Here is a 12,286-nt window from a genome sequence, read left to right as displayed (position 1 = left end):
TACCAAGTAAGCCAGAATAATAAAAAAATTAACAAACACTTGAAATACACTCACCGGCCACTTTATTAGGTACACCTTACTAGTACTGTGTTGGACCCCCTTTTGCCTTTAGAACTGCCTTAATCCTTCGTGGCATAGATTCAACAAGGAACTGGAAACATTCCTCAGAGATTTTGGTACATATTGACATGACAGCATCATGCAGTTGCTGCAGATTTGTCGGCTACACATCCATGATGCGAATCTCCCATTCCACCACATCCCAAAGGTGCTCTATTGGATTGAGATCTGGTGACTGTGGAGACCATTTGAGTACAGTAAACTCATTGTCAAGAAACCAGTCTGAGATGATTCGCGTTTTATGACATGGCGCGTTATCCTGCTGGAAGTAGCCATCAGAAGATGGGTACACTGTGGTCATAAAGGGATGGACATGGTCAGCAACAAAAAAGGCTGTGGCGTTGACACGATGCTCAATTGGTACTAATGGGCCCAAAGTGTGCCAACAAAATATCCCCCACACCATTACACCACCACCACCACCAGCCTGAACCGTTGATACAAGGCAGGATGGATCCATGCTTTCTTGTTGTTGAATGCCGAATTCTGACCCTGCCATCCGAATGTCGGAGCAGAAATTCGAGACTCATCAGACCAGGCAACGTTTTTCCAATCTTTTATTGTCCAATTTTGGTGAGCCTGTGCCAATTGTAGCCTCAGTTTCCTGTTCTTAGCTGTCAGGAGTGGCACCCGGTGTGGTTCTGCTACTGTAGCCCATCCGCCTCAAGGTTCGACGTGTTGTGCGTTCAGAGATGCTCTTCTGCATACCTCGGTTGTAATGAGTGGTTATTTGAGTTAATGTTGCTTTTCTATCAGCTTAAACCTGTCTGGCCATTCTCCTCTGACCTCTGGCATCAACAAGGCATTCGCGCCCAGAGAACTGCCGCTCACTGGATATTTTCTCTTTTTCGGACCATTCTCTGTAAACCCTAGAGATGGTTGTGCGTGAAAATCCCAGTAGATCAGCAGTTTCTGAAATACTCAGACCAGCCCGTCTGGCACCAACAACCATGCCACGTTCAAAGTCACTTAAATCACCTTTCTTCCCCATTCTGATGCTCAGTTTGAACTGCAGCAGATCGTTTTGACCATGTCTACATGCCAAAATGCATTCTCTGATGATGAATCCTCATTTTCACAATAAAACCTCTTTGATATAAACTACAGCTGTTCTTCTATCATACACACTGCACTCATATTATCATAACAATAAATACTCATTAATACTTCATTAATACTCATCTGTCATTACACTGCATTTATTCTCTTCTCTTCTCTTCTTCTCTTCTCTTCTCTTCTCTTCTCTTCTCTTCTCTTCTCTTCTCTTCTCTTCTCTTCTCTTCAGGTCGAGGCCTGTAAAATAGAGACACGACTAAAAAAACACAAGTTAAATATTTCAGAATCTAATTACTTGATTATATTTTTTATATATTAAAATGTCAGATGCATTTCATAATTTTATTAATTTCAGTTTTTGTTTGCTCAAATGTGCTCAGGACAGGTTCCACATGTGATGCTGAATGTGAATGTAAATCCAGGATGTCAGTAACATTGGTGACTCTGTCATGTGATGCTGTGGGGTGGAGCTTCATGAAGCTTTATGATATTATAGATTCAGAAAACTGAAAGACTGTAGAATATTCTCATTCAGCTAAAACCATTCATCATGTTCAGTGTTATATTCATGTGTTTATGGCTTTCACTTGGTGAGTACATTTTGTATTTTATTAATATTACATTTTGAAAGTGAATGTGATTATTAGTCTCTGTAGTGAATGTGGGTTTGATTATGTAATTCTGGTTTGATTGTGTAAAGGTTTAAAACATTATGTTCTCTTCTCTATGACAGGTGACTCCATGGCAGATTCAATAGAGTCACTTTTCACTCATAAAGCTGTAGATGAAGGGGATAATGTTACTCTGTCCTGCAGATACAAACCAACCAGCTCTTCTACAGGAAACAATCTGTTCTGGTACAGACAACATCTAAAATCTAAACCTGAGATCCTTCTTAATGTTATGCAAAGTGGAACTCTAATTTCCACAACACCAAGAATGGATGCTAAAGTTGATGATAAGAACAAACAAGTGGATCTGATCATCTCCTCTGCTGCTGTATCAGACTCTGCTCTATACTACTGTGCTCTGGTGCCCACAGTGACAGGAAATCCAGCTGCACTGTACAAAAACCTTCACAGTTTCTGCTATAAGGAAAGTAGTCATTTACATGTTATCAAGGAGCATTTCTTTCTCTTGTAAATTATTCTTTTGGAACTTGTCTTCATCTAACAGCCTGAAGGTCTCTGAAAAGTAGAAATATTACAAGAAATTCATTTATAAATATAGAATATGTTTTTACTGACTTTTGGTTATACGTTTTACTGTATTTCGCTTTTCATTGTTCTTTGAGTAGCCTTGAAAGACAATATGTATTTTAAAGCCTCCAACTTCCTGGATATTCCTTTCCATCCTTCTACCAGACTCTTCACTCCACCACTATAGCAGACAGTATCAGAACATCAGCCAGAGTTTTTAATGATTTCTTCCTCCAGACAGTCTCCCAAATCCACATTAATATATACATCAATTATATTGTAAAATAATCTATTTAATAAATATTTTAAACACTACATTCATCATCCCAAAAGATAAACATTTTTTGCATTTCAGGTATTTTTTTTTATATTATTATTAATATGCCTTAATATTCATATTTATATTGTATTCCATTTGGAAATCAGCAATCATCTTTTTACCAATCCATCTAATGATCATTGTTTGAACAGTCAATAAAGAAATTCTTTTGAAATCAGTGTTTCATGCGATTGTTTTAAATCCTGTTTTAAAGTCTTTCTCCACAAGGTGGTGCAGTCACTTATCTTATTGTCAGACATGTACCAGGATCCTGCCACATCTGTCAGCAATGTTGAGTTCTTTGATTATGAATTATACTTTGCACAACAATACACTTACACACACTCACACAAGTGAATACACACTGCAACCTTCACTGAACCAAGCAAACCTCCCACACTGTGCACTGTGCACACACTGGTATTACAAAGAGCAGCAGCTGGTTTGTTCCTCATCTTACTGAAATACCTAGAAAAAGGTTGGTTATCGTATTTAATAAACAGGATTTTTTACAGAAAAAATAAATAAATTAATGACAGTACTGTATAAAAAATTCACATAATTCACATAATTATTTACAATGACTTACTTATTCACTTATACTTATTATTACTTACATACTTATTCACAGCAATTTCTGTTGAGGCTGAAGCCCCCAATGCAGCGACACCACTTATAAACACAAATATAACAGAAAATGAAAATATGTAATAATTGAATCAGCTAATTATATTTTTACAGATTAAAATAATGCATTAATTCCGAATGCTTCATTAAGAATCAACAATCTGACAGTAACATTGGTGACTTGGTCATGTGATGCTGTGAGGTGGAGCTTCATGAACATTTATGATGATATGATTAAATAAATAATAATAATATTAATAATAATAATAATAATAATAATAATAATAATAATAATAATAATAATAATAATAATAATACATTTGACAATTTAAAGAATTACAGGTTTGTGCTGAGGAAATTTACATTGTAAATACAGTAATTATTTATTTGAAGTTATATATTTTTGTAAATTGTATAGAACATAGTGAATGTATATGATTTGTGATCTTATTGCAGTCTTGCACCAACCTTTGGACTTTGAGTTACATTTCTGATTATTTTATCATGCTGATTAATAAAAATGTTCAATTCATCTTCAATAGAAAGTATTGATTACTGTTTCTTTTACTACAACATTCACTCAATCCAGGACACATTACACACACTGTGCACACTTCCCTTTAAGCCCTAGAGGCTCACTGACATTTTTATAGTATTACTAAGAGCAGCAGCTGGTTTGTTTCACACCTCAGTAAAATACGATTCACATTTTTCAAATTACACAATTTTCACGCTTTGTGTTTGTTTATTATGTGCTCAGGACAGATTCCCCGTGTGATTCTGAATGTAAAGTCAGTATGTTTCAGTAAGAATCAACAATCTGTCAGTAACATTGGTGACTGTCATGTGATGCTGTGGGGTGGAGCTTCATAAACCTGTACGATGTTATGATGAACATATCAGAGAACATCAGAATATTTTCATTCAGCACACACATTCATCATGTTCACTGTTATATTCATGTGTCTGTGGCTTTCACTAGGTGAGTTATACATTGATATTTTTTGTTATTTCATTTATGTTTTGTGTTGAATTAGTGATAAATGTGTGTGTGGTGATTAGAAAAAGCAGAATTTAAGATTATTTATCCATTATTTGTGCACACATTAAAGGTTAAATGCATTATGTTCTCTTCTTTAACAGGTGACTCAATGGGAGATTCAATAAACCCAAGATTCACTCATAAAGTTGTAAATGAAGGTGATGATGTTACTCTGTCCTGCAGCTACAGCACAAGTGCTACATACAGCTACCTGCACTGGTACAGACAACATCCGAAATAATAATGATTTAAGTGGAGATAAAAGTGACTCCATTCCACCATGTCTGGATGTTAAAGTGGATAAAACTAATAAACAAGTGGATCTGATCATCTCCTCTGCTGCTGTATCAGACTCTGATCTATACTACTGTGCTCTGGCGCCCACAGTGACAGGAAATCCAGCTGCACTGTACAAAAACCAACACAGTTTTGTTACAATATTCCCTCTTATAAAGAAAACACTGTATTTCCATCAGTTCATTGATGTACACTGAGAATTTAATTGAAAATTAAACTTAAAAAATGTAACAAGAACAGCAAAAATATGTACATACAAAAACAAATCAATTCTTGGTGGTAAAACCCCTATCCATTTATCCATCCATCCATCCATCCATCCATCCATCCATCCATCTATCCATCCATCCATCCATCTATCCATCCATCTTCAGTAACACCTTTGCGCTGGTTAGGCACCACACATGTACAGTGATTCACACATATTGACTATTCAGAGTGGCCAAAGGCATGTTTTTGCCAGGATGAAATAAAAAATATAAAAAAACTTTGTCTGACAGAGTAGTTGTACTAAATTTGTCTTATTAGATGATATAATATCAGGTTTGAGGTGACTAACAGGGGACATTATAAATTATGAGTTAAAGGTTAGATTAAGCAAAACATGTGAATGTTAATGTCTCTTGGTTTTGTCTTCACTAGAAATCTAAACTCACACATATTTTATTGTTGTGTCAGTTCGACAATGTAACAGTCTTTAAAAATTTGTTATCAGCATCTTACATGAAACTAAAAAATAAATAAGAACTGATAAATAAAAACTTAAATTAATCTAAACCCACTTTACACCTTATCACTGAAATGTAGTATAAACACACCACTTTAAGCCCTTTCCTTATTGTATACTTTACAAAGCCAAAACCATAAAACACCAAAGAATTTTGGTCTTTAAAACTGCATTATAAGCAACCCAGCCATTAGGGTTGCACAAGCCAATGCACTCTTAGTGCTGGTCCCAAGCCCAGATAAATGGGGAGAGTTGCGTTATGAAGGGCATCCAGCGTAAAACATGTGCCAAATCAAATATGCAGATACAAATCAGAATTTCATACCGATTATGTCGAGACCTGGTTTCCATTAGACAACGGTACCGTTGGAAATTGGAAGATTGTAGTGTAGTACAAGAAGAAGACTGTAGTGTGAGATTCAGGGAGGAGGTCAGACAGGGGCTCGGTGGTGGTGAAGAGGTGCTGGATGATTGGGAAACTACTGCAGGAGTGATGAGGGTGGCAGCTAGAAAAGTACTTGGTGTGACATCTGAAAATATAAAGGAAGACCAAGAGACGGGGTAGTGGAATCAAGTACAGGAGAGCATAAGGAGAAAGAGGTTGTCAAAACAGAATTGGGATCGGCAGAGAGATGAGAAAAGTAGGCAGGAGTACAAGGAGATGTGGCAGCAGGTGAAGAGGGATATGGCAAAAGCAAAGAAAAAGGCATATGAGGAGCTGTATGAGAAATTGAACGCTAAGGAAGAAGAAAAGGATTTGTAGCGATTGGCCAGGCAGAGGGACCGAGCTGAGAAGAATGTGCTGCAAGTTAAAGCAATAAAGGATGGAGATGGAAATGTGTTGACTAGTGAGGAGAGTGTGTTGAGGAGATGGAGGGAGAATTTTAAGCAGCTGATGATTGAGGAACTTAGAGAGAGAAAAGGATGATGTGAAGATGGTGAAGCAGGTAGTGGATAGGATTAGTAAGGAGGAAGTGAGAAAAGCTATGGATGAACAGTGGAAAGTCGGTTGGCCCCAATGACATACCAGTAGATGCGTGGAGATGTTAAGGTGAGAGCATGCCTGAGGAATGGAGAAGGAGTGTGCTGGTTTTCAATAATATGGGAAATTTGCAGACCTGCAGTAACTACAGGGAAATAAAGTTGATTAGTCACACGATGAAGTTATGGGAACGAGTAGTGGAAGCCAGGCTGAGGGAAGATGTGACCATCTGTGAGCAACAGTGTTGTTTTATGCCGAGAAAGAGCACCACAGATACATTATTTGCTTTAAGAATTTTGAGGGAGAAGTATAGAGAAGGTCAGAAAGAGTTGCATTGTGTGCTTGTGGATTTAGAAAAAGCGTACAACAGGGTGCTGAGAGAGGATCTGTGGTATTGTATGAAGAAGTCAGGTGTGTCAGAGAAGTATGTGAGGGTTGGGCAGGACATGTATGAGAATAGTGTGACAGCAGTGAAGTGTGCAGTAGGAATGACAGACTGGTTTAAGGTGTAGGTTGGATTGCATCAAAAATCGACTCTGAGCCCTTTTCTGTTTGCAGTGGTAATGAACAGGTTGACGGATGAGGTCAGACAGGAGTCTCCATAGACTATTATGTTTGCAGATGATATTGTGATTTGTAGTGACTGTATGGAGCAGGTTAAGACGAGCCTGGAGAGCTGGAGGTACATGCTGAAGAGAAGGGGAATGAAAGTCAGTAGGAGTAAAACAGAGTATATGTGTGTGAATGAGAGGGAGGGCAGTGGAGTTGTGTGGTTGCAGGAAGAAGAGGTGGAGAAGGTGGAGGAGTTCAGGTACCTGGGGTCAACAGTGCAAAGTAATGGAGAGTGTGTTAGAGAAGTGAAGAAAACAGTGCAGGCAGGGTGGAGTGGGTGGAGAAAAATGGCATGAGTGATTTTTGATAGAAGAGAATCTGTGAGAGTGAAAGGAAAAGTTTAGAGGACTGTGGTGAGACCTGCGATGTTGTATGGTTTAGAGACAGTGGCATTGAGTAAAAGACAGGAGGTGGTGCTGGAGGTAGCAGAGCTGAAGATGTTAAGGTTTTCATTGGGAGTGATGAGGATGGACAAGATTAGAAACAAGTTTATTATAGACATATAATGCAGGTTTGAAAGAGGCAGATGTAGAGGATAGAGTAGTATGGAGGCAGATGATCCACTGTGGTGACCGTGGCATTTTTTTACTACATAATAAAAAACATGAAGAAAAATCACTCCAATACTTTACAGAATGATGTGCATGTAGATTTTATGTGAAAACTACATGCTTATTGTATTTATATTAGTGATGAAAAAGTTTTTTTATACAACAGCAGCACTTCCTGGGTGTGGCCTTCTAGAGACGTGTTCCCTCATGTGTAAAGTTCAGCACATACAGCACTATTATACAGAATCCTCACAGAGCTGTGTTCAGAAATGACTCAACTCTACAACTTACTGTACATAGTGAGATACACACCACTGATTCTCACTGTAGCTACAGGTACTTCATATTCATTTGTTTATTCTTTGTAATTACTAACATTATTATTATTATAATACTTAAATTCATAAGTTAATGTTTTGGGAATGTTTACAAAAATAGTTTAAAAATTAATTGATATGTTTCTATTTATTTATATTTTCTTTTCTACAGCAGGCAGTTTTGCAGATAAAATTGGGCCGAGAGATGAAGATGCCAATATTCTGAGGAAGGAAATAGACACTGTTACTCTGAAATGTTCATATGAGACAAACAGTAACAACATTTGGCTTTACTGGTACAAACAATATCCTCACAGCACACCACAGTTTTTACTGCTTAAAGGCGCAAGGTCAAGATCTGAAGACTACAATCCCAGTGGATCTCAATTCAGAGCAGAAACAACCTCAGATGCTACTGAACTTATTATTAAATACCTACAGATCTCAGATTCTGCTCTCTATCACTGCGCTCTAAGAGTAGCAGCAGCACAGTAATACAGAGTCACTGAGCGACTGTACAAAAACCTAACGTTTGTGGAAACCACAGAAGATGACAGATATTTCCTTTCCCTACTTGTTATCAATTAACCACAGACACAGGAAAAAAAATGTGGTAACATTTGCAACTGAAATAAAAAGAAAATAAATGTAAACAGGTGAACATTCAGAACAGGAAAATCACAATTCAACATTTTTGATGCTCCAGAACATATTTTAAGAAAAAAATCATAGCCATTGGGTGAAGTGTTACTGGTGCACAATATGTGGAAGTGTAATCATTTGACTTTCTTTACTTTATTCCTTCATTTATTTATTAATATGTCAATTATCCAGTATGTTCAACTGCATGTTTCATGTAAAGAGAAAACTCTTTGATGAACAGATGTGAGTTTTATTCAAACAAATACAAAGAAAAATCTCACTGGAATTTCCTTTTTATTTTATGACAATTTCTAATTATTTGATCATAGTACTCTTTTACTTTTAAGTTTCGATTCAAGCTTTCCAAATGTATTTATCCAGACTGCTTACACAATAAACTGGGTGTAACTGTGTGTATATTCCTGCTCTATGCTCCATTTTAGTGAGAGAAGTTTCAGATCCAAAACTATCATGGAAGATGAATGATTGAATGTAAGTGTGTATACTGTAAATATATTATTCTAAAAGTGTCGTCAAGTCAAGTTTATTGCAATAGCAGTTTTCACAATGGACATTGTCTCAAAGCAGCTTTACAGAATTTAAGAGTTAAGGTGAACGATGTGTATTTATCCCTGATGAGCATCCATGGTGACTGTGCCAAGGAAAAACTCCCGTAGATGTTATGAGAAAGAAACCTTGAGGGGAACCAGATTTAAAATTGAAACCCATCCTCATTTGGGTGACATCAAGAGTGTGATTATAGTCTTTAAAACAATACAGAACACTGGAGAGTGAGAACTAACATGAGCACCGGAATGTAAGATTGTGAGCAATGTCCTTTCTACAGTCTTAAACAGTTATTTGAAGTTATGGAACTAGGCGCTACTGAGCAACTCACAAAATAGTTTAACATTTGTGATCATCAAAGATTCAACACCAGCTTCTCCATGCCAGAGCCTTTAAACACTCAAAAAGTTCCAATGTCCAAACTCCACTTGAGGTGGAATCCAAATGGCACTGGTACGTCTCTAGATGGTTCGGGATGTTTGCAGGGTCGGCATCTACTTCTTTAAAGGTCCATAATCTTCATGAGTTAGGAGGTAACCGGAGCTGGTGCAACCTCGGGATGTCTCGGGATGGGTAGTGTCCAGGATAAAATGGTTACTAAATATGAATGATGGGTAAAAGTGTATAGTAAAGTGAACTTATCAGGAACTAATAATGTGCCAACCTTAAACTAAAGCTGGACTGATGATGATTTGTGTGTTAATAACATGTATTAAACATAATGATTTTATTACAATAATGAGTCAGATAGCAGATAGGCTTGATAGCATCTTTCCTGGGATTACAAAGAAGAACAGCTTTTTTTTTTTCGTCTGAACTCAGATAAATAACTGAGGAAATATTATAGTCAGTAACATTGATGACTCTGTGATGTGATGCTGTGAGGTGGAGCTTCATGAACCTTTATGATGTTAACAGGTTAAATTACAGAAACTTTTACTGAACTAAGAGCCTTCATCATGTTCACTGTTATATTCATGTGTTTGTTGCTTTCACTAGGTGAGTTATACACTAAAACATTTTAATTTCAGAAATATTAAGTAATTAATTGTGTGGTGTTTAGAAACAGTAGAATGTGAGTCTGACTGTATTTCTGGATTGGCCGTGTTCTCTTCTCTACGACAGGCGACTCCACTGCAAATCCAATAAGGTTTTTCTCTTTGGTGAACACAAGATGGCGCAGTCATTTATTTTATTGTGGGAAAAGTACTAGAGCTCCACACAACCCTGCTCACATTCTCTGATGATGAATCCTTATTTTCACAATAAAACCTCTGTGATATAAACTACAGCTGTTCTTCTATCATACACACTGCACTAATATTATCCTCACTCCTGCCCTGATTACTCTTAGTAGCTCAACTCATTTATAGAGACACCATTCTGATAAAACTACACAACTGTCCACTTCACACTAAACTGTCATAAGAATAAATACACATAACTACTCATAGCTCATTCTTTTGATAGATCTGAGCATCAAGAGGTTTAACAGTCATTGAAAGCAATTAAAAGATACATCACTATTCATTTCATTGTTCTGAGTCCTTATTTCTTTTCTAAAATATAAACTATAGTATATATATATATATATATATATATATATATATATATATATATATATATATATTAGTGTAATTGTTAAATTGATTGTGTGTTTTCTGTAAATAACATTGGTGAATGTCATGTGATCCTGTGGGGTGGAGCTTCATGAACCTTTATGATGTTCACATTTCAGAGAACAGTAAGACCTCAGAATATCTTCATTCAGCTAAAACCATTCATCATGTTCACTGTTATATTCATGTGTCTGTGGCTTTCACTAGGTGAGTTACACACTGACTATTTTACTCCAGAAATATTACTAGTGATTTATTAGTGTAATTGTGAGTTTGTGTAAAAGGTTTAATCATTATGTTCTCTTCTCTATGACAGGTGACTCCATGGCAGATTCAATAGAGCAGCTTTTCACTCATAAAGTTGTAGATGAAGGTGAAAATGTTACTCTGTCCTGCAGATACCAACCAACCAGTGCAACAACAAACTACCTGCACTGGTACAGACAACATCCAAAATCTAAACCTAAGTTCCTTCTTTATATTTATGATGCAACTGGAATTAAAAGTGGTTCAATTTCACCACGTCTGGATGTTGCAGTTAATAAAAATAATAAAAGAGTGGATCTGATCATCTCCTCTGCTGCTGTATCAGACTCTGCTCTATACTACTGTGCTCTGCAGCCCACAGTGACAGGAAATCCAGCTGCACTGTACAAAAACGTGACTGAAGACTGCAAACAGGGGGAGACAGTGGCTTAGTGGTTGGTTTTTTTGCTTTGCAACTTTGAGATCGATAATTTGAATCTTACCTCCACTGTGTGTGCTGAACTTGTATGGTTTCACACATTCTCCTAAAGCTTTACAGAAATAAATAGACTCAAAATATATATTTAAAATGTATAGATTATTAGTTTATCCTTAATGAATAAGCCAGTGGATCAAGAAACATAAAGAGAATTATTCTTTATCTGGGTGACACCAAATATCCATTCATTATAGTTTCAGCTTTGTTAAGGTTTTCAACTATTTATTGATGGAGACATGATTGAGCTCATTCAACTTTTAATGAGAATTGAAACATTAAATGTTGGTTGTTAATTATGTTTCACAGCTAAACACTTCAGAAAACAATTAATCTAATTTAAAAAAAATATTAGTTAAGATTGTCTTTTTTTTTTTATTTGAGCCAAAATTATCAAAATTTACAATATATATATATGTGTATGTTTATATATGGCCATATTTTGGATTTCCATATAGGGCATATGCAACTTTCATACACACTCTCTTAGAAACACTAAATATTGTTAAATATCAGCAGGATTCCTGAAAAAGTAGTGCAAATAGTTTATTTGCTCCATGTTGTGTCTCCCTGAGGCTCAAAAAACAAAATGGTTGTAAAATGTAAATAAAAAAATTAATGTTTTCTTTACTCTACTCCAATCTCTCACCATGCTGCTCCACATTGGGTCTGTTTATATACACCACCTCACAGTGCAGCAGCTGCAAAGGAAACAGACAATAAAAGACAATCAAAACTTTTTCACAATTCAAACGACACCGTTAAGAATCTCATTACCTGACTGAAATGTATATGTATGTGTATATAGCATTCATGTGGTTTCATTCATACGTACTGGAAATTAATAAATTATATAGCACTTTTATA

The 12,286-nt window shown here is 36.3% G+C and overlaps 1 protein-coding gene and 2 long non-coding RNA genes across 4 annotated transcripts in view; all 3 read left to right on the top strand.

Moving 5' to 3' along the window:
• LOC310726375 (uncharacterized protein) overlaps nt 1-12,286 on the top strand; it is an 89,224-nt gene that overhangs the window by 39,196 nt on the left and 37,742 nt on the right. The gene's annotated exons all lie outside the window — the stretch shown is intronic.
• The window catches only part of LOC310726402, a 63,343-nt gene that overhangs the window by 36,534 nt on the left and 14,523 nt on the right, over nt 1-12,286 (top strand). The gene's annotated exons all lie outside the window — the stretch shown is intronic.
• LOC310726416 lies at nt 7,719-9,598 on the top strand. Its single transcript, XR_014533751.1, has 3 exons — nt 7,719-7,868; nt 8,022-8,682; nt 9,183-9,598. It is a non-coding gene; the product is annotated as an uncharacterized lncRNA (long non-coding RNA).

Source organism: Silurus aristotelis, assembly GCF_946808225.1.
Source record: "Silurus aristotelis genome assembly, chromosome: 5".
Classification (NCBI taxonomy): Eukaryota; Metazoa; Chordata; class Actinopteri; order Siluriformes; family Siluridae; genus Silurus; species Silurus aristotelis.
Note: the sequence above shows the minus strand (reverse complement) of the source record. Positions and strands in the feature narration are given on the sequence as shown.